This window comes from Pleurodeles waltl, chromosome 3_1 (genome assembly GCF_031143425.1).
Source record: "Pleurodeles waltl isolate 20211129_DDA chromosome 3_1, aPleWal1.hap1.20221129, whole genome shotgun sequence".
In the NCBI taxonomy this organism is placed as follows: domain Eukaryota; kingdom Metazoa; phylum Chordata; class Amphibia; order Caudata; family Salamandridae; genus Pleurodeles; species Pleurodeles waltl.
Window position 1 is genome coordinate 328,834,065 of NC_090440.1, and position 24,846 is coordinate 328,858,910.

A 24,846-nucleotide genomic window follows, 5' to 3' on the forward strand; every position below is an offset into this window, starting at 1 on the left:
AGCACTTATTGGGACATCTTCTGCACAAAGGAGAAGTTCCTAGCACCTTTCGTTGTTGCAGAATCTTCAGCTTCTTCCATCCACAGGCAGTCATTTTGCACTTGCCCCCCCGGACACATTTGTGACTCTTGGACTGGGTCCCCTTCCTTTACAGGTCCTCAGGTCCAGGAATCCGCCTTCAGTGCTTTGCAGTCTGTTGTGGTCTTTGCAGAATCTCCTATCACAAGTTTAGTGTGTTTCTGGGGAAGTAGTGTCACTTTACTCTTCCTTTTCAGGGTCTTGGGGCGGGATATATTGGACACCCTTGGTATTTTCTTACACCCCCAGGGACCCTCTACACACTACACTACGCCAGGGGTCCCTAAGTGGTACGCATTCCACTTTCTTAGTATATGATTTGTGTTGCCCCTAGGCCTATTGCACCTATTGTATTAGACAGTGTTTGCACTACTTTTCTAACTATTTACTTACCTGGTTTTGGTTTGTGTGTATATTTTGTGTATTTTACTTACCTCCTAATAGAGTATATCCTCTGAGATATTTTTGGCACATTGTCACTATAATAAAGTACCTTTATTTTTAGTAACTCTGGGTATTGTGATTCTTATGATATAGTGCTATGTGATACAAGTGGTATGGTAGGAGCTTTGCATGTCTCCTAGTTCAGCCTAAGCTGCTCTGCTATAGCTATCTCTATTGGCCTAAGCTGCTAAAACACTACTAATCTACTAATGAGGGATAACTGGAACTGGCACAAGTTATATGTACCATCAGGTACCCACTATAAGCCAGGCCAGCCTCCTACAGTGGTGAATACCGCTTTGGGTCTTATTATCTTGACAGTTATGCCATAATTAATGGCGTGCCAGCCGCCTTTGAATACAACAGGTGTTTTTATCACGGTTGTCCTCGTTGTTACAAACCTCATGAGTTTAACAGGCTGTTGGGCATCAAGTTTGAGCACTCTGATGAAGGCGCAATATGGTAAAAACTGTGGCTTTGTCATGAGAACCCTTTGGGTGCATGAATGGTTAGATATGTTAACAGCAAATGTTGAGCTTGTGTCTTTCATTAGGAGTCGTCAGTCACCAGAGCCTATGAAACCCCATGACGCCTTATTTGGGAGGCATGCAAACGCTATACAGCTGTACAGGGCTGTGGGCCCTGGTGAGAAAATACACTATTATGACTTCACAAGTCTGTATCCGTTTGTGAACAAGCAGAAGTTATACCCTATAGTTCACCTAACCATCATATACAGGGACTTTAAGCCCATTGCCAAATACTTTGGGCTCATTAAATGTCAAATCTACCCACTCCGCTGTCTTTACTTCCTGGTACTATCATACAGAGTCGGCGGTAAGCTGATGTTCCCAGTATGTCGTACATGCACTGAAAGTAAAGAGACTAGCATGTATAATCACAGTGAAGAGCAAAGGATGCTGACTGGGGCATGGTGTAGCATTGAGGTACAAAAGGCTCTAGAGAAAGGATACAAGCTTAGTAAAATTGTGGAAATATGGCACTTTGAAAGGACAACACAGCTCTTTTCTTACTATATTATCCTGTTTCTAAGAGACAAACAGGAGGTTTCAGGGATTCCAGAGTGGTGTTTCGATGAGGCCTCTAAACAAAAGTACATAAATGACTACTACACTCACAAGGGTATACGGCTGAGACCCAAATTGATCGAGGTCAACCCTGCCCACCGCCAATTAGCCAAACTATGCCTAAACTCATTATGGAGGAAATTCACACAGCGTACAAACTTGTCAAAACACAACCATGATAACAGATCCTTATGAGTTGTTTAAGTATCTTTTTTTCTGCCAATTATGAGGTGTCCAGTTGTGTGTTTATTGATGATGAGACTGCCGTTCTGTGTTGGAAGTACACTAAATAGTACCCCACAATTTGTAACAATAAAAACATCTTCATAGCATGTTTCACAACCGCTTATGCCCGTTTAGAGCTTTACAGAGTGTTAGATAAACTGCAGGACAGGTGTCTGTATCATGATACAGACTCTGTTATATTTCGGAGCAAAGTAGGTGATGAAGACCCACCATTAGGTGATTATCTAGGGGATTTGACCAGCAAACTACAAAAGGGCAAACACTTATTGGAATTCACCTCATCAGGTCCTAAAACCTATTTGTAAAAAACCTCAAACAATACTGTATGTATGAAAGTCAAAGGTATCACCTTAAATGTTAACAGTACAGTAAAAATCAATTTTAACAGTCTTAAGGACCTGGTGAACGAATACGCTATGTCCTACACCCCTGAAAATAATAAAAAAATTGTTGTACATCAGCCGAGCATAGTGCAGTCCAAAAAACGGCGGGAATTCACTACTCAGCCTTTACATAAAACCTTACGTGTAGTGTTTGATAAAAGGGTCCTGACTAAGGGCTAGAAAACCCTACTGTATGGTTATTAAAAGGGCATTAGACTCTTGAATCCCCACGGCTATGGACACCCGTTTGCAACATCCATCCTTCTCCGTTCTAGCAGGCCCCTCAAATTGTGGTGAAAGTTATTTTATAAAGAAGTTGTTAGAAAATGCCCCCCATGTTCTATCCCAAAACCCAAACAATATTGTATGGCTTTATTATTACTGGCAAGATCTTTATACAGAACAATCCCTAAGGTTCCCCCACATCAAATTTATAGAAGGCATACCTGGTAATCTCAACGACGATGCACTGTTACCTCGTAAACATGGTGATTGTAGACGATCTTGTGCGTGAGGGTGGGGATCATCCAGAGATAGAAAAAGGTTTTACCCAACATTCACACCATCGTAACCTGAGCATATGTTACATTGTGCAGAACTTGTTTTACAAGGGTAAGAGCAGTTGTTCTATAACGCTGAATGCCCCATACCTTGTTTTATTTAAAAACCCCAGGGACAAACAACAAATATTGATCATCGCTAGGCAGCTGAACCCTCACCGGTACCTGTTGGTAGACTTAAAACCCAAGACTCTAGAAGACTACAGACTACGTGCTGATATTTTCCCACCAGATATCCCTGTAGCTTACACCCCTAAAACCAGACCCAAAGGCGTATACAAAGTATTGCTAAAAAGACTTTTGTAAAATGTGCTTTAAAAAACCCGGTGTTGAACATGTCTGCATGTGTACGCTGTAATTTAGCACTCCTAAAAAGGAGCACTTCTGGGCATAGCGATTACTTTAATTACAAACCTCCTAACCGGGAACAGAATGGATCACACCCAAAAGATGTACTTGGTACCTCACCAACAACTGGAACAGTTAGGCCTTCTATGAGCAACGCCTGGGATATACGAAAAAATGAAACACTGTGTCTAGATGCCGAAATGAAAAACATTTTAAACTGGACTGATTTAAAACCTCACAACAAAGTTGATCTTTACTCCAGATCTCTTAAAAACGTTCTACATTATTACAAGCAATGGCAGTTCGAAAAAAACATGCTGACTCTATATAACCCCCTGACTCTGATCCACCACTACCAGCCCTCCCCACTCCTCAGGCTCAACAGCCCCCACAGCTGTTGGTCCCGTCACCACCGCCTAACAGACGTCTTTGTTGAAGAACTTTTAAAAAATATAAGTCTGAGGTACAAAGGTGCAGCGCAAATGTTACTAAGCATGGATGCTTCTGAAGATCTAATCTCTTGGAATGAACTGGGTGAATTCCTCTGCAAAGGGCAAACAGTTGCTGGATCTCATATGTACAACCTCATCAAAGGTTTCACACACCCCAAAGCCCTACCGCTCCAGAAACTGCCTAGAGGTTGGGACCAGTTTCTACAGGCCGCTGCAGAACTCAACGTTCCTTCTACGCTTGTTGGTACACCGTAGGCTGCTTGAAAGTTTGAAAGATTCTACTTACAGCCTCCCAAGTACACCATCAGCAGTTGTTTTAAAAACAGCGTCTAGCCCCCCACCTAACCCCCTCATGGAGCACCGCACACCTACCTTTGCCGGCCAAAAAGTTGTTGTAAAAAAAAAGAAATCGTGGTTACAGGTGTGATACTTGTGATCCTCTGTATTTTGTTTTACAATGTCTTTGTGTATAGTTTTACAACTGTTGATTTATTTTTATTTGTATGTTTGGATACTTATTGCATGTACAAAAATTATGTGTAATAAACACTCTTCAACTGTCTTTCATCACTATTATGTCATATTTTAAAAAAAATGTTATGTGTGTCTTGGTGGCTGAATAAAAACGTAGAGGCCGGTATTAAGCTTAATTTTCTTTTTGTAGACATTTAACGTTACACGTAAATGTGCATTACAAGGCCTTACACTTTTGACAAATGGCGTATTCTGTTAGAACGGAGTGCAGCGTAGCCCGTGCGTTTTCTTTCACATATTTTACTACAATACTATCATTGTTTACTTGATCGTCTCAATACAAATGTAGAACATTTCTAAACGTTATACCCTCAGACATTTTATTAATAAAATATATACAGTGCTTCCCACATGTGATGGCTAGAGGATCCTGCATCTTGTTATACTCAACCCTAACAGCAGCTATCTTTAGATACTTAAATACACGTTTTGTATATATGCTATGCTCCAGGAAAGCTGCTGAACTCTCAAACACTGTAACCTTGTTGCTATCCAAAAACATTACCACTCAGTGTGTTCCACCCTTGTAATGTGGATCTGTGTTAAAGACTATTGATCAAGGTTTTTCTATGCCCATTTCCGTAGGTAGCCCATCGCTTATTTAATCGCATATTTATGTCTGCTTAAGAACTCACGTATCTGTATAGTGTCCATTGTACAATGCTTTAAAGATAGTCAAACATAATCTGCCGGGCGTGGTTGACTTAAATGACTCTGTCAACCACCGCAAATACAACCATGTTCAGATTGCTAGCCAGTGATTAAGTAAAGCGAATTTCAGCTTTTTGATTTCAGTTTTTATCAGATTATAGTGACTAATGTCGGGCGTCAGATCAAAAGCGAAAAGGGTGTAACCGGCCCCATACCCTTCTCTTGATACGACGACTCCTGAGTCCCTCAAATGTTTTCCTGTTATAGACACCAGGCCTAGATATTCCCTAATAAAATTAGACGTTCCAGAACTCGGTGTGTACGGCTTTGCAGGAATCACAGCACCCTCATGTACCAGCGTAGTTGATGTCATAGTGCTTGAAATTGAATGGGTTTGAGGTATACAGCCCACTAAAAGCTGTGTTGTCCACAAACCCTATGATACTAAGTTTCGGTAGTTGACCCAGAAATACATTTTGCTGTTGGGTTAAGCGGGTACCTGTGGGTATGCTGAATATCTTCTGAGCCACTCCTTCTACGGCATACTTGATGTTTGATAGCTGTAGGGCCTCTGCATGAGCCTGTCTGACACTGGGTGACACTTTCACTCTCTTTACAAACAAACTGGCAGACAGTATAACAAGTTTATAATGTTCCGCATCCCCACTGATGAGACAGAATGAGTCCTTGTTCCAGGTTAATTTGATCTTAAGATTGATACCATTGACAAGAAGTTTATTTGGGTAAAAAGGTCTGAATGTATGTGTCCTAGGATATAAACTGCCAGTGGCAAAGTTTGCACTTTTTACAAAACCCTGATTGTGCCCATCCAATGCCGTAGCTTCGAAATGACCATAAGTATCTTTGTAGGAGAGTCCTGCTGAAAGCTGAGTGCCTAGGGCATCATGGCTGTAATTCAGAAAACTCTCAAAGTATACCCTATACGGGTACAAGTTAGCACTCTACATGATAAGTCGATCCCCAAGTGTGATGTCCACCTGATTAAACATGGTTGCTATGGGGTAAGCGATCATCGCCACTTTAGCGTCATTCGTAATGTTGAATCCATCCACTTTTACAATTTTACAAATGAGGTGTAGCAGCGTATTGTTGAGATCCAGATGCATATCAGTGGACCCTGACACAGAAAACTCTATTGGCGCCTAAGGCGTTAAAGCAGCTAGCAGCGATACCTCCATGAAAAAAACTGTTTTGATGCTATTCTGCGTAGGTTTTAGAGAAAACAGGTCTAACTCTGATTTAGCACATTCACCCGATGCACAATGTACGAAGGCCATGTTTGCAGAGTGTTCAGTTTAAAAATATATATTTACGTTAGCGCTCATTCTTTTCCTTTTCTTAGTAGCTCTCTTCTGACTTACGGATCTTCGTTTGTGATCGCTTTTGAAAGATCAGCATCTTTTTTTATAGGGGGCAGGTGGGCTCCTGTGTTTTGAGACACCACGCTTCCTTTTAACGCGTGTGTGTGACTTGTACTCCAACTCTGCTCCTTGTTGGGGTTGCTTGTTCATACATTCAACAACCGCAGACGTCATGGAACCCACTACGTCCTGCGCAATGTTCGGAGCAGCCGCTTTGATGTGTAGTTTTGCAATTTCATAGACTCTTCTCAAGAACGGCATAGCTCTTCTAAACAAACTATAGAAGAAACCTCTCAGCCCCGCCCTGTACATAACCAAGGCCCCTTGAAAGTACGGTGGCAGGGCTACATATCCCCCCTGGCTTCTGTAATAACCCCTATACATAAAGAGGTCGCCGCACGTTTTCATAATCACCATAATGACTCGTTAATAGTCACTCTCGTGCCGCGGTCTTCAATGAAGCTTAACAATAACTTTCCTGTAATTAAAGGACACCGGCTCAACCTGATCATCGTAGATCATGATTGTTATGGTGGCAAAATGTTTTTAAGAAATTGATACGTAGTCTCGTTTGTCGTATTGGATATTAACCACTGTGGTATTTTCACCCTTTACCTGGACCCATCTCTGCAACGGTGAATGACTATCCCCTATCCTCTGGGACTCTACGATATTGCTATACATGTAGAGTGTATAGAAACCACCATTACTAATGGGGCATGAATGGGCCAGTTCTACATGACTTCAGATATGCTGCACTGTTTCTAAAATCCTTGTTAATTTACCCGAACCGTTAAACACAGCCTCACTATTTGGAGCTTCAAGAAACTTCTGTCTAATGTTATCTAACACTAACTGCACATTCGCACATGACTCAATGATGGCTATGGTTTTGTTGATGGCTGTGACCGCCGATGCCACAGATGGGTAAAAGCCGTGAGGAAACTCCATATGGATGGTCAAAGCTTCCTGACAATGCTATATATCAAATACAGCGTTGTACATTGAAAACGTATTCCACGTTCTGGGGTATTGGATTTCTGTTAGGGCTACCTCCCAATCACCTTTCAGGTCTACGGGTTTAGCCAATTTCACAGTATAATTAGAAATTCTATTGTCAGGGAACACGTCCTTTGAGGCGTTGGAGGGCAGCGTGATATAAAATGGCGCTGTTTCCATCTTTGTGTCTACAACGACACCCATCGTACTAACACAACCTGCATAGAACTTGTCGGTACCCAACTGTTAAATTTCTCTGGTCATCCCGCCGTTTGACAAAAACTTGGCAGTTAGCGCTGCTACCTTTAGTTTTCAGAATCTTTTCAACCCTGTACACCCTGTGCAGGTCATTAGGTACCTTCTGCAGTTCCTCCTTGTTAGAGACACCCGACACCTTTTCCCATCAGAGTCCTTTAGCCTGTAAATATATACATCCTCTTTAACCTCCACACTTTCCACTATAAATAGCTCATCATAAAAGTCTGTTGGTAATCCTTCGTAAATACCCCTTTTAATTTTGAAACCCTAACATGGTCACCTTTGTTTAAAAGCGGCTTCTTTACACCAGCAGCGATCCAGTTCCCTTACACTGTTCTCCACACCTTTAAGGAGCTATCTGATGTCACATTTACGGGTGCCATTTTGATGGTTCTGTGGTAAGTGGCGTTATAAATGTCTATAAAAGCCTGTAGAGCATCCACATATCGGTAAGTGTTATAAGCTGTAAAATATCTCCACATCTTAGACTTTAAGTTTCTGTTAAAACGTTCTATTACGGCCGTTTTACCTCAGTGTGTGTTACAAAATGTTTAACATAGTGCTGTTTTAGTAATTTCGGAAATGTACAGTTTAAAAACTCTTTTCCAGCATCTGTTTGTAGTTTCTGAGATGTTCGGCCTTTCCTGAAGATGGCTTTAAAGGCATCGGTCACACTGCTCCCACTTTTATCGAATAAGGCTTCTGTGTATGCATACTTAGATAAGACATCGATGACTGATGGTATATATTGAGCACCGTTATTGTGCTTTGCTAAATCTTGAAAACTGATTATGTCAGCCTGCCATTGATAATCTACTTGAACGTTAACAATTGTAGGTCTTCTCTTAAACTGTTCCCGGGCGGGTTTATGGAGTTAATACACCTCTTCCCCTGATAACCACGTCTTCACCTGGGCTCTGTTTACCGGCTCATTTTTAACTAGAGCCCTTCTAAACAGTCCTTCGGTACCCCCAAAGCTACCAACACCCTTTGTATTATAATAAAGTTTCCTTAACCCCCTGTCACTGGACGTGTTATCAGCTGTTACAATCCTTAAAATGAAAGACAACTGCTTTGTGTGGGGCCATTTTTATTAAAAATAAAGAAAATTAGCACAGCATAAACACAATATACTTTACATTTTCTAGCTATTGGTCTAATGGGCATTGCCGTACAATAGATTGACTTTTCACTAGGCGTACATAGTATGACACATGTTGCATACATTACTAGGACCCCACCGCTAAACAGGTCTCAGCGTCACCATTTTTATAGATAGCTCTATACACAATTTCCCTCTCACCCCACCTATAGCTTTGTACACTCAGGATCCTGACAGCATTCATAAGCTCATACAGTTCTAGACCTGACACTACAAAACCCGTATTTGTGAAATAACCATCAGTCAGAAGCTCCAAAGCTGTGCGTAACATGGTCTTAACTTGCGCATACACCCTTTGTACACGCTCCAGTATTTATCTGCTGTAGGCATCCATGCGCTGATGCACCATCTGTTTATACATTCAGGAATTTCGCACAGCCCTGTAGTTGACGGCTCAGAAATGTTCAGATACTGCAGAGTTACAGGGTATATTTCAGCTATTCTTTCTTTTAGCAGCACATATACCATTCTGGCAATGCTTATGTATCCAGGGTGTAACTCATAGACATCTTGCATCGCGTCCTAAGATTGAGTACGTATATAGGGTTAAATAACACAGTAATGGACCGTTACCCTCGCCGTGAGGCTAAAGACCCCATTCTTCTATTTTTATAAAAAATATCACACATTCGTCTTTCTATGACCCTTTCTATCAATCTTTTGTCAAAATAGGTACACATCCCCTGCATACGTTAGAGTTTTGAGCAGGTCTCGCCTGCCTATCGGATCTCATTGATCGCTGCTGCCAAGACCTTAATCATCTCAGCCGGGACATATTTCTTCACAACGGACAACCCATACACAACCCTTAAGAACATTGTGCGGGTCTAACCTGCTACATATGTGTCAAATTGTTATTCCTGTATACGACTCATATAGACACTCGTGAGCCCATAACAGAGGTTATAGTAGTCACGTTTAACACATGTATTCACAACAGTCACTGCAAAACCTTTAACAGGCCATATGGCATCATAGGGTATGCCCAGCATTTCCTTTTCAAAATCTGTGCTATTGTAGGTGCAAACACATTTCTTACTGAGCTCTTTGATCTGACTTTCAATACTTTCAGACTGTCTTGAACAGCATAAGCAGTAAAAATTTACATTGTTAACCTTTGACGCAGACCCCTCTAATTCATGTATTTTTGTGGATGTTTTCTAGAGATCAAACAGAAAGAAAAGGAGAAACTATTAGTTAAAAGTATGATACCAGTGTGAACACGATAAGTGTCTACAGCGTTTTTTTTTTTTTATTTTTTTTTACTAACCTCGTCATTTTCGCTACACTCTGCAGCTGCTCTGAAATCTTGTGAGTTGCATAGGTTCCTTGGTGTAGAAGCGGCTTCAGAGTTTACACTTGATGACTGCCTCAGGATCAGGGTCCTCCTGAAAACCCATATCTTAAAAGATCCGCAAATTTGGTGGTGCTATACCTTCTTTCATCATCACCTGTGTCGATGTAGTTGATTCCAACACCTAATTCATCTTTCGAAGCATTGCTGCCTCTGCTGTCTGCCTTAATAGGGGATATCAGTTGCGACAAATCTTGGTGCCTGAGCTTTTCAAGCCCATGGCAAAGTTCCTCTAGAAATCTGGTAATGCCGGAACCCCCATCTTTAGGGGCTGCTGGCTGTGCATTCTCATCCAGCACTGAAGGTGTTAGGGTACGATAATATCTACTGATAGTGTTCTGGGCCCCTGAGGAGGCGGCTTTTCTGGTGAGAGGATTGTACCTCTTCATAATGCCCTGACAACCTATTTCAGCTATGGTTCACGGTTTGGCACGCAGCTCTAGCCGGCTCCTTATATGTATTCAATGGCTCAAAAAGGGCATACTCCTCTACATCACATATCGGTTACATGCTCTCCCTGATGGCTCTGATAAGTTGAGGGGTTACACATAACTCTAACCATGTGTCATGACCTTTGCAACATTTGTCCAGCCCCTCTTTTTGTATTAGCCAGCAGTGTGGAGGTTTGGCCATACATTCCCAACGCTCCACCTTGTGAGGAGGCACCCAAGCAGCCACTTGGTTCTGAATGTCTGACATGTCCAGACTTGTACACTTGGGTGCAGAAACAGGGTGCACAGCAGCATGGCTCCCATTTTACACACCACATAGACCTAGACACAGGGGCTAGGACCCTGGCACGTCACTAACACGTGACCCTATGATGTCACAACCTATGTGATGCCCCAACATCTACTTCAGTTCCGGGCAGGCTCTCAGGGGCACCGGAAGTCCCAGTAACGGATTTGATGTCATTTCCAAGCTCACCCTCAAGCACGCACACAACATACATTTAAAAGCATTTTTTTACTTACCTCAGCTTTGAAGGAGTGTCTAATCCAGCTAATTGTGCTCCATTTTTCTATTTCACTAATAGTAAATATTCTAACATTATTCACTATCAACATCATGAAAAAAAAAAAGGAGAAAGGAGCCCGAATCAACTTCAGTGGTCGGAAAAACAGTGCAAGGAGTGACAAGGGGTAAGCCAAGGGTCGTAGCTGCGTCCACTGGCAACCCCTAAATGAGGTCCATGCACTGCTCCACAACAAACTCCACCCATGTTTCTCACGTATCAACACCTAAAATACATAGGAAAATTACTCCCATAATTAGCACTGGTTTTAGTCCTCTAACGTAGATCGCAGAGAGCCTGTTTTTGGCATGCCTTCTGAATAACTGCTGTTTTTGCTTGTTCTATTCACTAAAACATATCATATTGGTAATCAAAGGTCAGCTTCTTCCTGGTCTCCCATGCATCATGCGTGGTCCTGACTCTCAGAGAAGATAACGGGAAGATAAATTGTGTAAAGGATTTGGCTCGAGAAGTAGCAATACATTTCCTATAGATACTGTTGTAGGAGGCTGGCCTGGCTTATAGTGGGTACCTGATGGTACTTACACCTTGTGCCAGGTCCACTTATCCCTTATTAGTAGAATATTAGTGTTCTAGCAGCTTAGGCTGATAGAGACAGCTATAGCAGAGCAGCTTAAGCTTAACTAGGAGACTTGCAATGCTCCTACTATGCCACTTAAATCATATAGCACTGTATCATAAGAATCACAATACTCAGAGTTACTAAAAATAAATGTACTTTATTTTAGTGACAATGTGCCAAAAATATGTCAGATGATATACTCCCTCAGGAGGTAAGTAAAATACACAAAATATACACACAAACCAAAGTCAGGTAAGTAACAGAAAAGTAGTGCAAACACTGTAGAATACAATAGGATGCAATGGGATGGGGCAACACAAACTATATACTAAGAAAGTGGAACGCAAACCACTTAGGGACTCCTGGCCTAGTGTAGTGTGTGGAGGGTCACTGGGAGTGTAAGAAAACACTAAGGGTGTCCAAGATGCCCCACTCCAAGACCGTGAAAAGTAGGAATAAAGTGACTCTACTTCCCCAGAAACAAATAAAGTCCTGATAGGAGATTTTGCAAAGAACACAACTGACTGCAAAGCACTGAAGACGGATTCATGGACCTGTGGACCTGTTAAGGAAGGGGACCAAGTCCAAGAGTCACGAAAGTGGCAGCAGCCCACTAAACCCCGGATGAAGGTACAAAATGGATGTTTATGGGTGGAAGAAGCTGAAGATTCTGCAACAACGGAAGATGCCAGGAACTTCTCCTTTGCACAGAAGATGTCCCACGGAATGCTGGAGAAAACAGAGTTGTTTCCTTGCAGAAAGACTGCAAACAAGCCGTGCTAGCTGCAAGAGTCACAGTTCAAGAAAATGGGTGCTGCCCAGGACCAGAAAGGACCAGGAGGTCACCACTTGGAAGAGGAGACAGAGGGATCCCTCAGCAACACAGAGAGCCCACACAGAAGAAGGCAGCACCCACAGAAGTACTTGAACAGGGATTCAAGAAAACTGAGCATGGCAGTCATCTCAGCACTACAAAGGAGGATCCCACGAAGCCGATGGTCAACTCAGCGAGTTGAGCAATGCAGGACAGAGTGCTGGGGACCTGGGGTATTTTGTGCACAAAGGATTCCTTGCAAAAGTGCACAGAAGCCCTAGCAGCTGCAGTTCACGCAGCACACAGGATTACTGTCTGGCGAGGGGAGGCAAGGACATACATCTATCAAATTTGGAAGATGGACCACTGGACTGTCTGGGTCACTTGGATCTAGCTACTGTGTTCGAGGGACCACGCTCATCACAATGAGAGGGGACGCAGAGGACCGGTGAAGCAGAAGTTTGGTGCCTGCTTGAGCATGGGGAAGATTCAGTCGACCCAGAGGAGATTTCTTCTTGGCTTTCAGTGCAGGGTGAAGGCAGACAGCCCCCAGAGCATGCACCACCAGGAGACAGTCATGAACCCCGGCAGGATTAGGCGCTACAATGTCGCTGGTAGACTTCTTGCTACTTTGTTGCAGTTTTGCAGGCGTCCTGGGGGAGTCAGCGGTCGATCCTTGGCAGAAGTCGAAGAGGGAGATGCAGAGGAACTCTGGTGAGCTCTTGCATTCATTATCTGATGAGAAGCCCACAGGAGAGACCCTAAATAGCCCTCAGAGGAGGACTGGCCACCTAGTCAGGTAAGCATCTATCAGGAGGGGTCTCTGACGTCACCTGCTGGCACTGGCCACTCAGAGGCCTCGATTGTGCCCTCACACCTCTGGATTCAAGATGGTAGAGGTCTGGGACACAGTGGAGGAGCTCTGGGCACCACCCCTGGGGTGGTGATGGACAGGGGAGTGGTCACTCCCCTTTTCTTTGTCCAGTTTCACACCAGAACAGGACTGGGGTTTCCCTGAAATGGTGTAGACTGGTTTATGCAAGGAGGGCACCATCTGTGCCCTTCAAAGCATTTTCAGAGGCCAGGAGAGGCTACTCCTCTAAGGCCGTTAACACCTATTTCCAAAGGGAGAGGGTGTTACACCCTCTCTCAGAGGAAGTCCTTTGTTCTGCCTTCCTGGGCCAGGGCTGCCTAGACCCCAGGAGGGCAGAAACCTGTCTGAGGGGCTGGCAGCAGCTGCAGTGGAGACCCCGGAAAGGCAGTTTGGCAGTACCCGGGTTCTGTGCTAGAGACCCGGGGGATCATGGAATTGTCCCCCCTATGCCATTCCATGATCTTAGACATGTTACAAGGCTATGTTCGGAGTTACCATTGTGACGCTGTACATAAGTAGTGACCTCTGTACAGTGCACACGTGTAATGGTGTCCCCACCCTCACAAAGTCCTGGGAATTTGCCCTGAACGATGTGGGGGCACCTTGGCTAGTGCCAGGGCACCCACACACTAAGTAACTTTGCACCTAACCTTCACCAGGTGAAGGTTAGGCATATAGGTGACTTATAAGTTACTTAAGTGCAGTGGTAAATGGCTGTGAAATAACGTGGACGTTATTTCACGCAGGCTGCACTGGCAGGCCTGTGTAAGAATTGTCAGATTTCCCTATGGGTGGCAAAAGAAATGCTGCAGCCCATAGGGATCTCCTGGAACCCCAAAACCCTGGGTACCTCAGTACCATATACTAGGGAATTATATGGGTGTCCCAGTATGCCAAAGTGAATTGGTAAAATTAGTCACTAGCCTGTTAGTGACAAATTTGGAAAGCAGCGAGAGCATAACCACTGAGGTTCTGGTTAGCAGGATGGAATTGCTATTCAGACGAAAAGTGATGATGATTCATCTATGCAGATTGAATGTGATTCAGTTAATGAAGAATTCCAATGATTACATTTTATCCTGCATTTGCAGTACATGATTTTCCAACTGAATTACAGAATACATTTACATTAAAAGTTTGGGATCTTTCTGGAAAAGACATTGGTCTGATCAAAGGAGTTGAACCAGTTAAAGTGACAGTCAAACCTAATGCAGTTTTTCCAAAAACTCTGCAGTATCATATGGCACCAGATGTAATTGAAGGAGAAATTCCTGTAATCGCAGATTTTGTGAAACAAGGAGTTCTAAAAGAAGTGCTGAGCAGCCCATGTAATTCTCCAATTATGGGTTTGCGAAAACCACGTGGGAAATTTAGAATTGTTCAAGATTTGAGGAAAATTAATGACAAGGTGGTCAAATATTGTCCAGTGGTACCAAATCTGGCAATAATTCTATTTCAGATCCCATGTGATGCAGAATGAAACACTGTGGTAGACTTATCACAAGCATTTTTCTCAGTGCCTTCAAACGAGGATAGCCAATTTATTTTCTGTTTTAAATTTTTCAAACGTGTATATTGGTAGGGTAGAATCCCACAAGTCTTTGTCTATAATTAATCAGGTGTTAAAAAATGAATTTGGAATCATTGGAAATGCCTTTCCAATCAGCCTTAGTCCAGTACATTGATGATCTTTTCGTTGCCTCAAAGATGAAGGTAGCATGCAGGCAAGATACTATTGCCCTATTGAATAATTTGGGTAAGAATGAACATAAAGTGTCCCCAGTGAAATTACAGAACTGTCAGAAAGAAGTGAGATATTTGGTTCACCAAATAGAGAAAGGCAGAAGGAAAATTTCCAGAGAAAGAGTTACAGCCATTTTGTTTTGCAAATTAATCCTCCAGTTACACAAAGAGATGTTAGCATGTTTTTGGATTTGGTAAGTCACTGCCGCCAATCGATTCCCAGTTTTTCTGCCGTTGCAAAGACTGACTCACAAAGATATTTCTGACTTAGTGCCATGTGATAAAGCTTGTATGAAAGCTTTTACTGAGCTAATAGAAAGAGTTTTTGCAGAGCAGCAGCTTTGGGAATGCCTGACTACAAGAAACCATTTATGTTGTTTTGTTATGAAGATGATTTTTGTGCTCTTTCTGTCCTTACCCAGGTACATGGAGGTGTAAATTGCCCTGTAGCACATTTTTCTGCTACTTTAGACCAGGTAGCAGCAGCTTTATCTGGCTGTTTGTGGACTGTGGCAGCGGTTGGTTTGTCACTCACTCAGTGTGAGAATATTGTAATGGGACATTCTTTAACTGTCATTGTGCCTCACTCTGTAGACGTTTTGCTTACCCGAACAAAGTCCCAATATTTGACAAATGCAAGGCTCACTTGGTAAGAGCTTTTGACTCTCCAAATGTTACTTTGAAAAGGTGTACAGTGCTTAACCCAGCAACCTTGCTCCCAGTAGACAATGTTGAAATTGAAAAACTGAATGAAGTTGAACATGACTGTCTAGAGGTTACTGAACTGTGCACAAAACCCAGACCCGATATTCAGGATGCCCTGTTAGAGGAAAATAATCAAATTATTTTTTTCAATGGTTCATTGAAATCTGGATATGATATGTGCACAATTTCTGGTACACTTGGAGATTCATGGCTTTAAACAGTATTTTCTGCACAAGTGACTGAATTGGTGGCTCTTACTATAGCATGCTATATTTCTGCACAGCCTAGCTAGTTACACTTTTCACAGATATTCAATATGGATCAGGTGTTGTGCATGACTTTGTTTAGCTGTGGTCACAGAGAGATTTCATGACCTCTTCTGGTTTACCAATTAGAAACGTTGATAGAATTAATGATTTGTTACAAGCCCTACAATTACCCGAGAGGATAGCTGTGGTTAAGCAGAGTGCACACCAAAAATCAAATGACTTTGTTTCAGTGGGAAATGTTTATGCAGATCAAGTCACAATATTTTGCTCATTGAACTGCATTTCTTTCAATGAAGAATGGAAAGAAACAAATGTTGATGAAGTAAACCCAAGTCACATGTTAACAATAATTGATGCATGGGAGGAAATCAAACGTTTACAAGAAAACGTTTCAAAAGATGAAAAGAAAGGTTGGATACAACTGAAATGTTTTCAAAGAGACAATGAGGAAACCTTGGTTTCTAATGAAGGGCAGGTGATTTTGCCACATTGTTTATTGATGTAAATGGCAATATATTATCATGGTCAAGTACACCTTGGCAGAGATGCAATGATTTGAACATTTAAACAGTCCTGGTTCAATCCAAAGTTTCAACCGGTTGCTGAAGCAATTTGTCACAGATGCATTACGTCATATTGGAAGAGCAGGAGGTCCATTCAACAGAATGCAAATAGATTTAATTAAAATGCCTGTGTGTGGAGGTCTGACATATGTATTGGTGAATGTTTATATTTTTACTCATTGGATTGAAGCTTACCCCACACATAGAAATGCTAGTCTCACAGTAACAATTTTTTTTTTTTTACTTAGGGAGTTAATACCATGCTTCGTGTTTCAGGCCTCTTTAGAATCAGACAGAGGAAGTCACTGCAATAACAAGGTGATAAAATTACTATGTCCGGTCTTAAAGATTTAACAGAAGTTGCACTGTAGCTATCGCCCTGAAGTGTCTGGATTATTAGTGAAAATGAATGGTACTCTGAAGGAATGACTCGCAAAAATGAGTACATCTACAAATCTGAAATGGCCAGATGCGTTGCTTTTGGTTCTGATGAGCATGAGAAACACACCTGATAGAAAGACTGGAATTTCTCCCATAAAATCCAAGTGAGCAGAGTAATGAGATTGCCAGCTGTTCCTGCAAATTCTCTTGTGAATATAACAGATGATATGTGTTAGAAATGGGGACTCTGGTTGGCAATCAGTTTGCACTCTGTCCAAGCAGCGACCCTCACTCTCGACAGTGCACACCTAAGATAACCCCTGCTCACCCACCTGGTAGCTTGGCACAAACAGTCAGGGCTATATCAAAGGCATTGTGTAAAGTATTTGTACCAACACAAGCGGTATTACAGTGAAAACACTAAAAAATGGACACTACACCAGTATAAAAAAATAGCCAATATTGATCTAAATCAAACAAAACCAACACAACAATAATTCAATATACACAAGTAAAGTAATGAACTCTTAAAAATACTCCATAGAAAACAATGGATGCGTTGATGTTACACAAAGTACCTGGTTTGCATCAAAAATAAAGCTGCAAGGGAGAGAGTGCATTGAAATGTCAGCAATGCATCAATTCCTTACTCACAAGTGAGGCTGTGTGCTGTTTCTTATCTGGTCAGGTAGGTAATTTTTCTCTCCCACAAGAGATCTGTGGGCATGTCTAGCCTTATATTTCATTTGATAATTTATTTACAAGGTGACAAATATAGGGTAACCATCAATTACACTTCGAGGTCAAGGTAGGAGTGAGATACCATCCTAACAATAAACATCAGTGAGCTCAAATCACTAAACATCATTTTCAATTTGGAGTCAGTAATTTATACACACCATGACCTATGTGGCCATGAATCACCACACAAGTTTAATAAACTTTAAAGATTTATTGCCCTTTATATTAACAATGCTAAGATCACGTAAATCAAATGCAAGAACGAGTGATATAAGTACAAGAATAAGACAGGCAGGACCAAATCTTCTAAGGAATCTTAACCTATACAGAATATTTATCATTAAACATTAAAGAACCACCATGCAGAATAACAACAATAACAGATAAATGATAGACACAGAATATATTTAGTTATCACAGATGAATTGTTTACAATCAATTTGCATGAAACAGGCAAATTTAGACTCTGGCATCCTTAACTAGTTCTATAATTTGATAAGCATGTTTGTGCTTCATGCAAAAAGGAAAGAAGACAAAAATTAATTTGGAAAACATCTGACTATGGCACTAACCATAAATAGCGGTTGGTTTTCTAAAAAGAGAAAACATGAAAATATGCAAGAAACACAAATGCACATTTGCTTATACCCCCTAATGCATCTGAAGTAACAGAATCATAGGCAAAGAGCTAAGACATCTAAACAGCATGGAAGTTAAATAGAATCTCTCATCCCTCACCTAAAACAATGCTATAATTAAGTCTTAGTAAGCAGGTCCATGAATTACCTTTGCTGAGATGCTGCCAAAGAAAACACTGCTGGTCTGAGTCAAAGGTATTTTACTAGTAGTATCTTTACAACTGCAGAGCCTCCACACAAAAGATTAGGACAGCCCTATATTTGTATGTGTGGATACTCCACAGTTGTAAAGATACTACTAGTAAAATACCTTTGAGAATAGCAAACAATCATAAACCTAAACAAAAATATAAGTTCACAATACCTTTATGAATACCAAACAATTGTAAACTTACAATGAAGTGTAAGTTTGCCTCTGTGAATCAGGCCATCTTTTTGGTATAGTGAACCAAAAGCACAGAAGAAAATGAAGAGGATTCTAATTCACTCACTCACTTTCGCATGTGTATTGCATTGACTTCCCTGAAAAGTCAGTCTAGGTGGGATACCAACATCCAGTAGTCATAGTACAACCTAGCGCACCCACTGAGAACCCTGCAACTTAACTGCACTAGAAATGGATTAAACAGTTTCATGAAAATAAAATCTAAAGAAAACCGCACAGCCTAGATCTCCTCCAACATGTCTTTCATTTTTGAAACCATATGATAACTATTTGTACTGGATGGTAGAGCCTTCTCACTAAGGGGCATATTTAAGAGCTTCTAGCACCTCCGTGTGCCACATTCGTGTCATTTTGTTAGTGTAATGTGGCCTAACATGGTCAAAATCTGTGCCTGATATTTAAAAAGTGGCGAAATGCATGCATTGTGCCACTTTGTAACCCTTTGCCCTACATTATACCTGTGCCCGGCATAATGTATGCAAAGCGGGCATTCCCCCTTTGGGTGGAGGCAAAATAATTGTGCAAAGAAATTCAAAAGATTTCTTTGTGTCATTTTTTTCTGCCATTTTTAATGCCTGCTCAGAGCAAACATTAAAAGGGGGGATGTCATTGTTTTCAATGGGCCCCTATGTATGGTTCAGGGTTAGCGCCAAAATGTTGGCACCGACCCTGCAAAGTACATCAATAGTGTCAGAAATTCTGATGTTATTGTCCCCTACCCGGCACCATGGTGTCCCTTATTCTGAATACAGTGCACACATGGTGGCATTAGGGTGGTGCACATGCCCGCAAGAAAGGTGGCACTACATGTAATGTAACTCCTCTTTTCTTAAATCTGGCCTTAGGTTTTTTAACAGCTCCTGACTTTCTCATGCAAGCTTTTGTCTCACAAGGATAGCCACAAAGCGAAAGAACACTGGCACAGTAGGAAGTAGTGTGATTGGTCTTCCAGGTGGAACCACAAAACTAAACAAAAAATGCTTATTATAATAGTTAACATTTTACATTTAAGTCCACAGTATATGCTCATCTTTCCAAAGGAAGCTAGATGTCATATTCATAATGCACATTTCTATTTAATAAAAGTTTTTATTTATAGGTTTTACAACCTTGGAAACTCGTCACACGTGGTGAGGGCACCGCACTTAAAAAAATAGGCCTTTCCTATAATTACTTTTGTTTCAAGTTCTCCACTCTGATTGAGGCTAATCAAGAGCCGTAAAATTGCTATAACTATTTTGTGAATACTAACAAATAGTGAATGGAAAATTGTTTCATTCTGAATAATGTATTTAAATGAATTAAAGATGTCATTCAAAATCAAGTTAATAGTGCTGTAGAATTTTTTCTTATTTTGAGTTACACTTTAAAATAAATATTTGAAAATTAATTTACATTAGTATTGAAGATAAACATGTTTTTGCTCTTTTTTAAATTAGGTAAACAGTTTTTACTTTCCATATATTTTACCACAAGGAAACTCCAAAGTCGAGGTGTAGGTTTTCCTTTGGTTAAGAATAGAGAAATGTAAAATGTGTATTTAAATGTATAATACAGTGAAATAAATATCAATTACTGACCCAATAGGGTTCATAATAGAAAACCTACACACAATGAGATTACATTTTATACAAAGTGGCAGGATTACTTCTTACAGAGTGAAAGCTGTGACTTGTGGCCCATCCGTCACAGGGCTGGCGTCTCACAGTGATGATAGTACCAGTCTGTGTAGGTCAGACTGCTGTTGCTGATTCTCCCTGCCTTGGTCTGGCATGGTTATGCACATAGAAATACGAACAATAGCCCAAATACACTGTGAGAAGTTGTTTTCCTGTATGTAGAAAAGATTGCTTCAGAAAAACCAAAAATGAATACCAAGCAGTCAAAGCTAACATGGCACTCTTTCTGCATTTTTCTGTGTGTCTCCCTGACCTCCTTACTTTTTGTGCATTGGGCCCCTAAGTAGTTTAGAAAGTAGTACCACAGTATTACTACTCACAATACAAAGTGCAATTCTTTAAAATGAACAATGCATGCTTATGTTGAGCCTTTTTTGTGTTTATTTTTTACAGTTTTAAAAATAATTTTGAAAAACTATTGCTTGAGTTCAATTCCAAATATCCTGTAGCTAGGGCATGACTGGCAAAGTAGTGTTTGCAAAAATTGCAGAACATACAAAGTTATATTGAAGGGACATGCAACCCACTGCTAAAATGCATGCTATGCATTGAGTTTGTTTTTGGCACAAATGCTAAATAGACAAATTGAAACTACAAGCATAATACAGTCACTGATTTGAACTTGGATATCTCATTTGCATTTTAGTAGTTTGCAAAGTAGTAATTCAGTATTACTACTCACATACGACAAAGTGCTATTCAAAAACCTACATGGGCAGCTTTTTATTTTTCTGTAAGCAGAGCACTATGCACTTTTAAGCATATGATTGAGGTGTAAATGTGGGAGGGACATGAGGGTTGCTGGTAAATGAAATATACTTAATTAATACTAAATGGGAGGGTTTGAGGAAGAAGTAAGGAGGAGTTTAAGGAGGGGTAATGAGGGGTTGAAGAGAAAGATAATAATTCAGCATTCTGTCCATCGCCCTTTTGTGTTGCTAAAGATGCCCTAAGTGCCCAGAGTATGCCCATACATGGGTTCCTTGCTCACTATGCCACTGTATTCAAGCTAGCCTGATTGATGAGGGGTGATAACCTGAAACTGGTTTCAGTATGCTTGTTTCTGGTCCAGGGAGGACCTGGCCTGGCAGTTCAAGCTGGAATTTTCCCATCTGGAGCAGGTTCAAGACTGATTTACATATGGCTGGGTCCAAACTATGGTGACATGGTGACCGAAACAAAAATGGATTTAACATAGATCTGTCACTGGGGGTTAATGTTTGAAAAGTTTCAACACTCCGTCCTTCATACTTTTGTGTTGCAGAAGTTGCCCTAAGTGGCCAGTGTATGCCCAGACGTGGGTCCCTTGCTCACTGTGCCACTAGATTCAAGCTAGGCCGGCTGATGAAGGATGATATCCCAAAACTGGTCCCAGAATGCTTGTTTCCAGTTCAGGGAGGACCTTGCCAGGCAGTTTGGGCTGGAATGTTCTGATGGGGAGCAGGGCCAAGACTGCTTTGCTTATGGCTGCGTCCAAGCTGGGTGGCATTGTGAGTAAACAAATGATGGATTCCTCTCAAATCTGTGAATGGGGGTGAGTGTGCAAAAGAACAATGGATATAACCCAGTTCTGTTACAGGGGTTAGTGTTTGAAAAGTTTCAGCACTCCATCCATGTATTGCTGCACTTATTAATACTAACACCCACCTGCAAAGAAGTAAAAACCTTTGCTATTCACAAACTACATGCATAAAGTTACCAGTGCCCAATAATTCACAAAACAGCAGACACACCAGGCTTGGAATATTTTTAGCCGCACACATGGCCACTCACAAATGCTGGAACTCACGTGCACAGATTATAATGGAGGCAAGGATTTAATATAACTCTGTGCAGAAAATAATATTAAATACATTTAATTATTCCAGCTTTCAAATTAGAGGAACATGCACTTGTTTTTAATGTCTAAAGATGTGTTTAAATTAAACATTTCATTGTTTAAAATTTAACAAATGAATAGTCAACCTATCATTAAAAATAATGACATTCACATTTAATAAAAAGTAGTTATTTTCACTTAATTCAAATCAAATCAATTTTAATCTTCTTTACCAAATATGATTCTAATATTAAGTTGCAACTGAGGGTGTATTTTTCATTTTGATAAAAATATAATATCTATAAATTAAAGTTTATTTATTTATTTAATAAACATTTAATTCTATGAATTAATGTGCTGAAACATTAAACTTTATTAGTTTTAGGTTCATAATATTTATTTTAAATTACTTTACATCTTTAGTTTACATTCAAATATTGCTAATATTTAAAAAAATGAATAAACTTTATTATTTCCCCCTGTGCTTTGCCATAGGTAAATCTAAGCCCCAATGGCAGAAATCTCTGACTACATGTGAAGCATTACTTGTAGTAGAAAGGGACGTCTGCACTTAGATGTAAATCTATACTCAGAAATAGTGAATAGCAAAAATGAGTAGACTTACACATCAGTACAACAGTACAATAGTGGGCCTCTATTTAGAGTGGCATAGTGTGTGAAAAACTATAGATTGGAATGCTACCCAAGCTATTGCCACTCCACCTTTTGAAATATACACACACCTGGGCCATATTATACATTGTGCCCTGGGGGTGCAACTGGCATGTGCACCCACTTTATGTGCCCCAAGGGAACAATGGTACTACAGAGGGGTCCTCAGAACCTTCTGTGTCCCCTTCTGTGATACTGATAGCGCTAGTGCACATGTAGTGCAAGTTCTATCGTGATAGAGGGTTCCCTAATTTGCCTTTGTGTGGACTCATGCAAATGAGGGAATCACTTTGCATCTGCGCCTGCACAGTATCATGAATGTGGGTGCAGTGGCAAACATGCCTTTAGGAGGTGCACTGAAACTGAACCCTTAAAGGCAGCCCCCTGGGGGGGGGAGGGGTCACACGGAGTCCCAGGCATCCCCCTGCCAATGTATGTATTCACCCACTACACTTGCCTTCAAGGGGGTCTGTCACCCCTCTTGAAAGTTCAGGTGGCCTACCATCTGCACTGTGAAATACAAGTGCTTTTGAAGCAGCTGCTCTGAATTTCACTTGAATGTGAGTTTGTGGCTGCTCTGGGGGCACTGCATTCTATATATTAAGGTTCACTTCCCTATTTGCGCCTGGTACATCTTTTGAAAGGTGCGCCTTTGCACAAACAGGGAAAATGTGCTGTATATATAATACTGCCCCTAATGGTGAGCTCCACTTCTCTGGCCCTCTATTTCTCTCTGCTGTTTACATCAGGGGTCACTGCTTTGACTTTCATTCTTGGCTCACAATGAGAAAAACTTGCAAAAAGATAACAGAGCTGACTCAGGCCCCTGACCAAATTACCAAGCCCAAAATGCATTTATTTGGAGGGTTCCATTCTAAAGAGCCCCCTAAAGTCCCACCCCTAACAGCCTGCTTCCCCTACACCACATGCCTTTGAATTTATGTAGGCAGGCCCAGCGAGGATGTTTGTGCATGTTTACCCCGTCTCACAAATGATAATACGTTTATTTTATTTTTCTAATCTCATGGATGAATCCCATGATGCACTGCTTTCATGGACTAGTATTAATGTTGCACAATATAGTCACCAGCACACAGTGCACCAGTGTGTACGATTTAGCCAAAAATGTGTTCAGAATGTCTTACATGTGTCTATATAACTACTAAGTAGAGTTTCCACTAAGCCTTCTGAAAAGTACATAAGACCAAATTCAGAGCTGGGAAACTCCTTTGATTTGTCAGTGCAGCATCCAGAGGACAATCCGTTTCTTCCATCTTTATGGTGGTAGAAATTCTCCCTGTGGATTCTCCTCCAAATTTAACTCTCTGCCTACACAGCTCAAAGGATTTTCTTTTACCACCCAGCATTCGTTTGGGCCACAGCCTTTTCTGAAAAGAGAATGTCCACGTTCTGCTGAGAGCTACGTCTTTCAAGAAAAAGCTGTATTTTAAGTTCATATTATGCCAACGTTAAAATTACATTGTTTGCATGTTCTCTTTTTTATTTATTATACATTTGCTCCGGAGTGCAGCTGTCTTATTTGCAATCCACGCATGAATACAATGTCAGTTTAATTTTACACAAAGTGACTGCATCAAAATAATCCTCCCTTGAAAGCAGAAAAGAGTTGATGCCAGGTCAGTTGACATTCTGCCTCAACAACTCAGCATGCATTGAGATAATTATGTCGCATCTCAATCTCAAGTGTGTATATGTATAACACAGTGCTGCTGTGGTAGCCAGTTTAACAATGTTGGAAAGATAGGATTGAACTGATTGCATAAAATGCCAACCTTGCTTTGTTAATAAGGTTTTGAAGTGCATTGTTGCCGCAGCTGAATAGGTCAGCTTTATGTCTGAGTGTAGCCATTCCAAAGGATACAAGATCAAATCTGGAGTGGGCCTGCCTCCTGATTAAGCCGTTGGCTGAAATTTGCTACAGTCACCACAAACTCTCTGCATGAAC